This window comes from Cavia porcellus, unplaced genomic scaffold (genome assembly GCF_034190915.1).
Source record: "Cavia porcellus strain 051 isolate PalLab524CR breed Dunkin Hartley unplaced genomic scaffold, mCavPor4.1 scaffold_26, whole genome shotgun sequence".
In the NCBI taxonomy this organism is placed as follows: domain Eukaryota; kingdom Metazoa; phylum Chordata; class Mammalia; order Rodentia; family Caviidae; genus Cavia; species Cavia porcellus.
Window position 1 is genome coordinate 7935691 of NW_026947509.1, and position 8360 is coordinate 7944050.

Sequence of the window (8360 nt, forward strand, 5' to 3'; positions counted from 1 at the left end):
TTTAAGCAAAGTTATAATACACATCACTTATCAATTGTCGCATGAGCCAGAGAGGAGGACAAAAGAACTGTGTGATGGTTAGTTTTCACTGTCAGCTTGACCAGGTGGAGGGATGTCTACAGAAGTGGCAAAGCATGCTCCTAGGTGTGACTGGAAGGGTGTTTCCACAGCAGACTGGCATGTGGGCTGGCCAGCTAGGTGAGGAAGCCCCATCCTTGCATATGGGCAGCTCCAGCCCTAGGCTGATGGCCCAGGTAGAGTGGAAAAGCAGAAAGGAAAAGCTCTCTTGCCCAGAAGATCCTTGTCCCACATATTTAATATTGCTGTCACCAGTGGGCATTGGACACCAGGTTCGCCAGCCTTTGAACCTGGACTTGGACCAGCGGCCTCCAGGGCAGGCCTTCAGCCCCAACTTGGAGATGTGCTTGGGGGCTCTTTCATTCTGCAGCTTCCAGCTCCTTGCCTTGGGCAGGGACCACTTCCCCAGTTCTGCAGCCTGCATACGGTCATCACGGGACTATTCAGCCTCTGATTCCAGGAGCCAATCTGTTAAAGCACTTAGAATTATATAGATCCTGTTAGTTCTGTTTAACTCTGACTAATGTAAGTGTAAATTATCATGTCACACAAGATCATCTTCATCACTAAAATAATAATTCATGCCATGGGGCCTAGGTCATGGGCCCCATGGCCACAGCCATCAGCACTCCAATCACAGGACCTCCGAGAGGACTATTAACAATCACTTTCTTCAAAGGAAGAACACGGGAGAACACTCAGTGAATAGCTCACCGAGATTGGCCGGTTTCTTAATTATCTAAAAAGACAGTTTCATTTTGGGCCTGTCCTTTCCAGTGAGGAACAGCAACCTGACAGGACAGCCAAGTATTAATAAAGTACGATTTAGAAAAAGAAAATAACTCCGGATTTAATATCACGTAAAGGCAAAGGCTGCATTAAGATGCATAATCAGCACCTTGTTATTATTTATTAATAGCCACGATGCAGAACCTGGTTCCACAGAGACTGAAGTCAGCCTTAAGTGCATGACTCATGCACAGGGCTGATCTACATAAATAGCATGTGCTAAGATTACCATCTGGTATAACAATCTACATCACAAGACTCCACATTTCCTGTTACCCAGGGTAAGTAAATTTCAAGCATGAGGGAAAATTTTAGCAAGTTTCTCCAAGTACCTTCACTGAGAGGCGAATGCGGCTTACACGGAGAGGAGGCGCAGGGAAATTATGAGGTAAAGGTTATTCTCTCTTTCATCTCCCCTGATTTCCTCCTCACAGCAGAAGAGAAACGCCACCTCTGCAATCCTGCTCCTATCATTTGTGAAATCGAATTGGCAGCTTACAAAGTCCCTCACAAAAGCACTTCAGGCGCACTTTAAGACAGTTTTCCAATATAGCTTTAGAAGCAAAGTGCTCTACGTTTGAACACTTTCCCCCTTACTTGTGCCTTCTTCTCTTTCTCTTCCTACTTTTTCCTTTTCTTGCGTGAAGGCATTGACACGTGCCAGGAAAGCTGACCAGGAGGCTGCGTCCCTGAAGCCTGCCTTAGTGTCTCCTGTTTCCGATAAGGACGTCACATCTGAAATCATTCTCATCCTGTGCTGATTTTGTGGGCGAAGGTTTTTCTACTCAGAACTGCACCATCGCTGCCATTCCTAACTCTAACCCCCCATCAGAGGCAGATGGGTGACTTTCTGCCCCCCAGCTTCCTCCATGAGGCCTCCACACACATCTCTCTCCCTCAGTTTCCCCCAGAATCACAGAAGCCTGCGGAGGGTCTTTTAAGGCTTGGGGTCTTTTATGCCAGCATCTCCATTTTTTATTTGGTTCTTCAGAATCTTTTTTAAAACTTTTTAATTCTGTTTCTTTCAAATTTTCACAAACATGAAATTTTGTAATTTAGATTGTGATAATATATTCAGGCTATAAAGTCATAATAATGCAGTCAAATATATGTATATATATCATTTGAAAGTTTTGTACTGTTTAAAGGAATTCATATTGTACAATTTAAAGGCATTAGCAGAGTGTTTAAAACAACTAAGAAGAAAGGTTTATTTACTGCAAACCTTGCTTATGAACAATGACTACATTTTTAATTAATAACACAGATCCTTTTGCACAATACTTTATAAAAGGAATCAACATCTTTCCTGTGAAAAAGTTAGAAAGCAAATATTTTAGGTTTTACAAGCCAAGAGGCAAAAGAGAGGCTATTATGTAGGAACTTACATAACACAAAAATAAAGACAAATCTCCACAAAGTTGTAAGTTAACAAGTATTCAAAATATTGTAAAACTTGAGTGCAAATGTCTGTAACACAAACCTGCTAAAGAAAGAGAGTATTGTTTTGGGAAGAGGGAAAGGAGTGGGAAAATTTTCAATAGTTAAGATTCAAAGTTAGTGTTTCTGTTAACAAAGGGTCCTAACACTCACCCGCATTGTTGTTCGCTCACTGGGTACGCAAAGACAGACAGTTAGTGGACTGGAACTGTGAGCCATAATTCACCAACCTCCGTTTTAGAGTTTTGGATGCTTTCAAGTGAGCAAAACATTCTCATGTATATCGGTCACAGTAGTTCTGCAAGAAAGACAGATGGATGCACTGTCCTGCCATTATTGAAGTCTTTGAAACTTCCACGAGTGATTTGATATCCCGAAAGAGCACAGGCAGAAGAAGATGATGGAACCAAGACTTGGCTTCAACTCTTCATTCAGAGCAGTCTGATCTAGAGCATATACCAAGTCTTTGCTTCCTCTGATTTGGTAAGCTAAAAATTAAGCTCTTGTGCTATCCCAAAATAACACCAATATCATCTAAAAGAGTTTTGGGACTCAGCTGTTGTATCAGAATATCTTCAAGGGTGACACATCTTTGCCTTAGTCAACAAACCTGGCCTTGGGAAACAGCCTCAAAGCCTTTGATGCCAAATGTCAAACTTAATTTGAATTGTAAACAACATTTGGCTGTAATATACAGATTTGGGGGGGGGGTCCTAAAAGAATGATTTCTGACAAATAATGTCCAGGGAACATTCAAAACGAATTGAAAACCAGATAAATCTTCATTAAGCAAATGCATAGCCTCCCAATTGACTACTATTTATAGAATTTTAGAATTTAGGTGCTTCAGAAATGAATTTTTGCAAGCTCCCAAATTAATAGAAGAAAACTCAGAAAGGTTACTTTGAAGATCAGCACTTACATGAAATGTAAAATTTAACATTGGTTTTAAAATCCTTCTCTCAGGAGAAATAAGCAATGCATGAATTCTTCTCCGGCATCTATCTTGTGAATAACACTGACTATCGTAACACTAAACAAGGACAGGGTCTGTTCCTTAAAAAGACTGAGAAGGCCAGCCTTGTCAAAGAAAGCCACTGGTTCAAATGACATTTTAAAATGTCTCCCAGGGGGAGGGACATGAACAAAGTCTATACACATTGCAAACTCCTCAAAAATGTGAAGTTAGGGAGAAGCAAAGATGGACAAGGGGTATCAGGGGGAGAAAATGAACAGTGTATGTTATGTTCACGTACAAATTTAATCTGTATAACCAACCAAAAAGAGAGCAGAACATTTTTATTCCAATCCCCAAATTATGTGATGCTAAGTAGAATCCACTGGAGACAAAGTCATTACTGAGTGCTTCCTGTGTGCTTTAAGAGTGATCCATTTTTAGCTCATATAAGGTTCACAATAATCCTAGATGCTGGTTCTTATTAACCCCACAGATGAAGAAACCTCGCTTAGAAACATTTGCCTAATTTCACATTCATAGCAAGAGCAAGATATTTGATTCCAACTCAGTCAGTTAGTTAGGGTTCAGATGGAGAAAATCCTGAAGTATAATATATATTTGACTGTGATTGTAGGAACTGGCTGCAGTGTTTATGTACTGCCCTTGCTTTTGCATCTCATGCCAGGGCTGAAGTCAGAAGGCCAAAGATGTGGGAGAGCGTCCTGTGGGGAAATGATGGCAAAGTGCCTTTGGGTGTAATATTTTAAAACGTAAACATTCACCATTTATTTTGATCACACCGAGCGACGTCCATCTCTACTTCTATGTCTACTTTGTTCGTGATCCCATGGACAATAACCAAGGGAGATAGAAAGAGAAATTGATCCAAGGATGTTGTCCACTGTGCTCACATGAAGAGCCTTCTCTCCAAGGCTGCTCCTTGGTGAATACTCAGAGAGGTTCATCTACAAACCACATCCCCAGACCTCCTTGTGACTAATTTTCCAGCAGGCCTCTTTCCAAGTCCCTGGCCATCTAGACAATCCCATGAGTCATGGTATTTACATCTCCACCCCTTTCTCTTTCTGAGCAAAATGTACCAACAGGTACACAGCTTGGAGTTCTGCCCGTGGATGAGCATTTTCATCATCGCAGTCCTGAGGGTCACCCCAAAATGAAACTACTAGTCTACAACCTGTACTTCTAGGTAAGGCCAGCATATTGTGATTAGTTATCTGTAAACCAGGTCCAAACGGACTCCTCCCTCAACTGATGACTAGCAGGGATTCCTTCTGTTCCACTGTCTTGAAGCCATATTTTGGGATTGAAAGAAAGGAGCAAAATGACAGGAAGAGGGATCATAAGTTCCACATCTTTGTTCAAACAATTTATTTTTGCCTTCAGGACCTGTCATAAATGATTTTATTTATGCCACTTTCATTTAATAATGGAGAAGCTTTATGCACACACAAATGTATGGACTAAACACACATGTCTCTGTAACCCTTGACCTTAAAACTGTGTGACACTGCAGTTGGAAGTCATAAAAGGACTCATTAGATAGTACCATCCTTTCCCTTTACCACCATTACAGACATTTATGATGTTCGCCACATTCCCAACTGCAAGGGTAAGAAGAGCTGTGGCCCTAGGAACTCCTAGGAAAGTGACACTGGAGGATGCCTGATACATGCTCCTGGAGAAAATGATCTATGACTGTCATGGAGCTCCCAAATTACATGTAATCTAAACTCAGAATAACACCTTAGGTGACTAGGTGCTTCCTCATTTTATTCTGCTCTAATTCTCTTCCATCATGAAAAATCAAAATACTCAGACTCTCCTTAGTGTTTTAATGTTATTCGCAGGATTTCTAGAAGAAAATGTGAAAAAAAATATGCTAACTTCTGACAATGCATTTTATTCCACCATTGGCCTCAGAACATTCTGCATGCTGTTTTGAAAGATGTTAATGATCGTATCTATTCAATACGCTCAGGTGCTCCAATGAAATGGTTCTCATTGGTTCAGACACAGTGGATTCCTGAATCTAAAAGACGGACAAAGTAAAAGGAGAAATCAACATTGCGCTATGAAGCACAAGAAAAAAGATTTACCATAGGAAGCTGTGAAAATGGCAACAGAACACCCCATTTTAAAATGCCTGTCCCTATTGCAGCTCTCAGGAATCCAAAACAGATTCCCATAAACTAGAAGGTGGGACAGGTATGAGCTAAGAGGAACCAGAACCATCAACAATTTGACAACATAACAAGAAGAATGACAAGGTAAGTTTTTTATCATAAATCGTTCCAAGTAATGCATTTTTGAGATATGAATAAAAAATGGTTAACATGTACATTCCTAAAAAGTGTTGACTAGGCATGGTAGCACTTGGGAAGCAGAAAGAATAGCTGTAAGTTTGAGATCAGCCTGGGTTACATAAGTGAATTCAAGACCAGCCTGTACTCTGTCTCAAAAAAAAAAAAAAAAAAAAAGAGAGAGAGAGAAAAGAAAAGAAAGAAAGAAATAATTACAACAAAGGATGGATTGCCACTAATCCCTCTCAAAATAGTATCCCTAAATTCTAATATACTTATCTCAACTTTTTGAAGCTGTCCTGGAGTCATCTTTCCTGAATGTTTTTAGTTGTTTTCCTGGCTACCTCAATGTCCTAAATCAATTTAAAACATTCACATTTCAGGGCCATTTTGATTTTGGCGAAGACCCAGAAGTCACTTGGTGTCAGACCCAATGAACAAGGTTGGTGAGGACACACTGCGGTATTTTTGTGAGCCTGCATTGCCACTGGATGTCGCTTAGCAGTGCCGTTCGCTGTAGCTTTGATCACACCTCGTAAAGACAGTCAGGAAAGGAGACGTCCAGAACTGCTTCAGAAAGTAGCAAGAAACATGGGATACGTATGCTTGAAGTGAGAGAGAGCATTTTGAAGGGATTCAAGGCAATGTATCTTTTACTGTAATAATTTAATGTAGGAATTTGTTGCATGGTTTGATTACTTCTTCTATAAAGATTAAAATATGAGAAGTGGAACTAGATACCCACAAAATCTTTCTTCTTGTCTTCCTGTGACTTGTACTCTCTGAGCCTCCCAAAGGTGACAGCAGCCAGAAAAATCTTGGCATTACTACCTACATGTCTGATGGCTTGGGAATTTCTCTATTTTTCCTACAATGACTCTCCTACTCTGACTGCTAGTTGACAAAAACGGGAAAGTTGAAAAATGCAGTCACTGTCAAAGCTTAAGAAAAAAGAGGGAGTTATGACAAGGATAATCCAAGAACTGCCATTACTGTCAAAAACAAGGATAATCTAAGAATTGCAGTTAAGCCAAGGAGTATTAATGCTTGGCTTTGAGAAAGATCATCAAATTTAGGGAGCCTTTTGCTGAACTCCAGCAAATACTGAAATGGGTCTATGCCCTGGAAATATCCACCAGCTCAGCTCTGGGAGGCCAGCCTGAGTTTCAGACTTCTCTTCAGCTGAGACACAAAGTGGTGGTTCACGTGGATGAATGGAATATTGATTGTGTGCGGGAGTCGAGAAACGCCAGGAGGAGGGATTTTTCATATGCATGCAAGCCCAAGATGCCCCCAGTCAGATGGGTAATCCTATCCCCCACGCTCCAGAAGATGCTTACAATAATCATGGGTCACAGTCAAGAGTCCTTTATTCGCATGGCAAACAGCATTTGAAAATGAAGCTCCGTGCAATTAAGGTTTGCTGAGAATTTCTTCTCCTCACATATGGCAATACTTATCTTCAAAGCTCTCCTCTTTGGCTCACGGGCTTCTTTGCAAAGCAGCTGGTCTTGTGTGGCCTAATTGTGAGATGATTTGTTGTGTGATTCCAGTAGCATTGTTTATTTGTACAGTGGTTCGGTGGAATTTATAAACTGCATAATATTGTTCTAGACTGTTTTCTTTTGAGTAAAAAGCCACATTTTCTCCAGCATTCATGACTGGGATTATAATTAGGTGGAGCACTTGAGATATTTTCATCCTGACTTCCTCCTGTTAATTAATGACATTCTGTAAGAAACTCTTGCAAACTAAGTGGAAAGATGTAAGCAGAACATGGAAAGAGAACCAGAGTGACGAATCGAGTTGAAATCAATCTTTGTTTTGCATATGAGAGCTTGTTAACAAATGCTCAAATGTAACTAATACAAGCTGTATGTTATTTCTAATTAGTTCTAGCTGTTCTCTGGAAAATAGAGTCAAATATGGAGAATCTTAAAAGCGATCTTTTGCTATTCTTGGTCCGTCCCTGAGAAACCCCCAGAAAATGGTCCCAATTACTTGTCACAATTTCTTTAATGATGAAATGTCTCCAGTGCTTCCAGGCTTATAAAAAGTTCTAAGAGAATTTGACCTTCCCATTTTGTTTCCTTTATTAAAAAGAAGCTTCATGTGGGTTTTTTTTTTCCAATAAGAATATTTCTAAATAAAGTATGAATGGAATTTTCAAAGTACTTTGGAGATTTCAAAAAAAGTGCAATTTCCAGGATCTGGGATTGGACTAGAATCCTTTATAATGTTCATGCGTGTTGAGGCTGGGAAGAGACCTGAGGAGAAACAGAGAGGTCACAAGGGCACAGCAAGTTACCTCTTGGCCAAACGTTTCCATCACAATCTTTTTTAGAGGATGAATCACCAACCAGGGTCTGGCTGTCAGACTTTTTCAGCCACAAATGGACTTTATCAATAATCTCAAGTGTGGTCAGAGTTGGGGAGATGCATTCCAAACACTCGGGAATATAGAGTGTAACACATGAGTTTACTGGTGTATCACGGGGGCAGTCACCCCCAACATCCTGAATGCTGCCTCGTCATCCAACACACCCTGCTCCGTGTTCTGATGGAAAAGCTCCCCTCTGTGCCACTGGAAGTTGGGTTCCTTATCCTGATTTCCTTGCTTGGCATGGAATTAAAACCAATAGAATAGAAAACTCAGGTGCACTGTGTAAGGCAAGCCAGTATTTAATGAAATTCCCAACCTCCCAGCAACTCAGGTATTTATGGCCTTCACATGTAGCTACTCTGATCATCTAAGATTGAATTTAAATCATTAA

General features: G+C 40.5%; 1 long non-coding RNA gene across 1 annotated transcript; it reads left to right on the plus strand.

Moving 5' to 3' along the window:
• The first annotated feature begins 1998 nt into the window (after positions 1-1998).
• On the plus strand, positions 1999-7827 carry LOC106028650 (uncharacterized). Its single transcript, XR_002792378.2, has 3 exons — positions 1999-4472; positions 5265-5553; positions 5970-7827. It is a non-coding gene; the product is annotated as an uncharacterized LOC106028650 (long non-coding RNA).
• Positions 7828-8360: the final 533 nt, after the last annotated feature.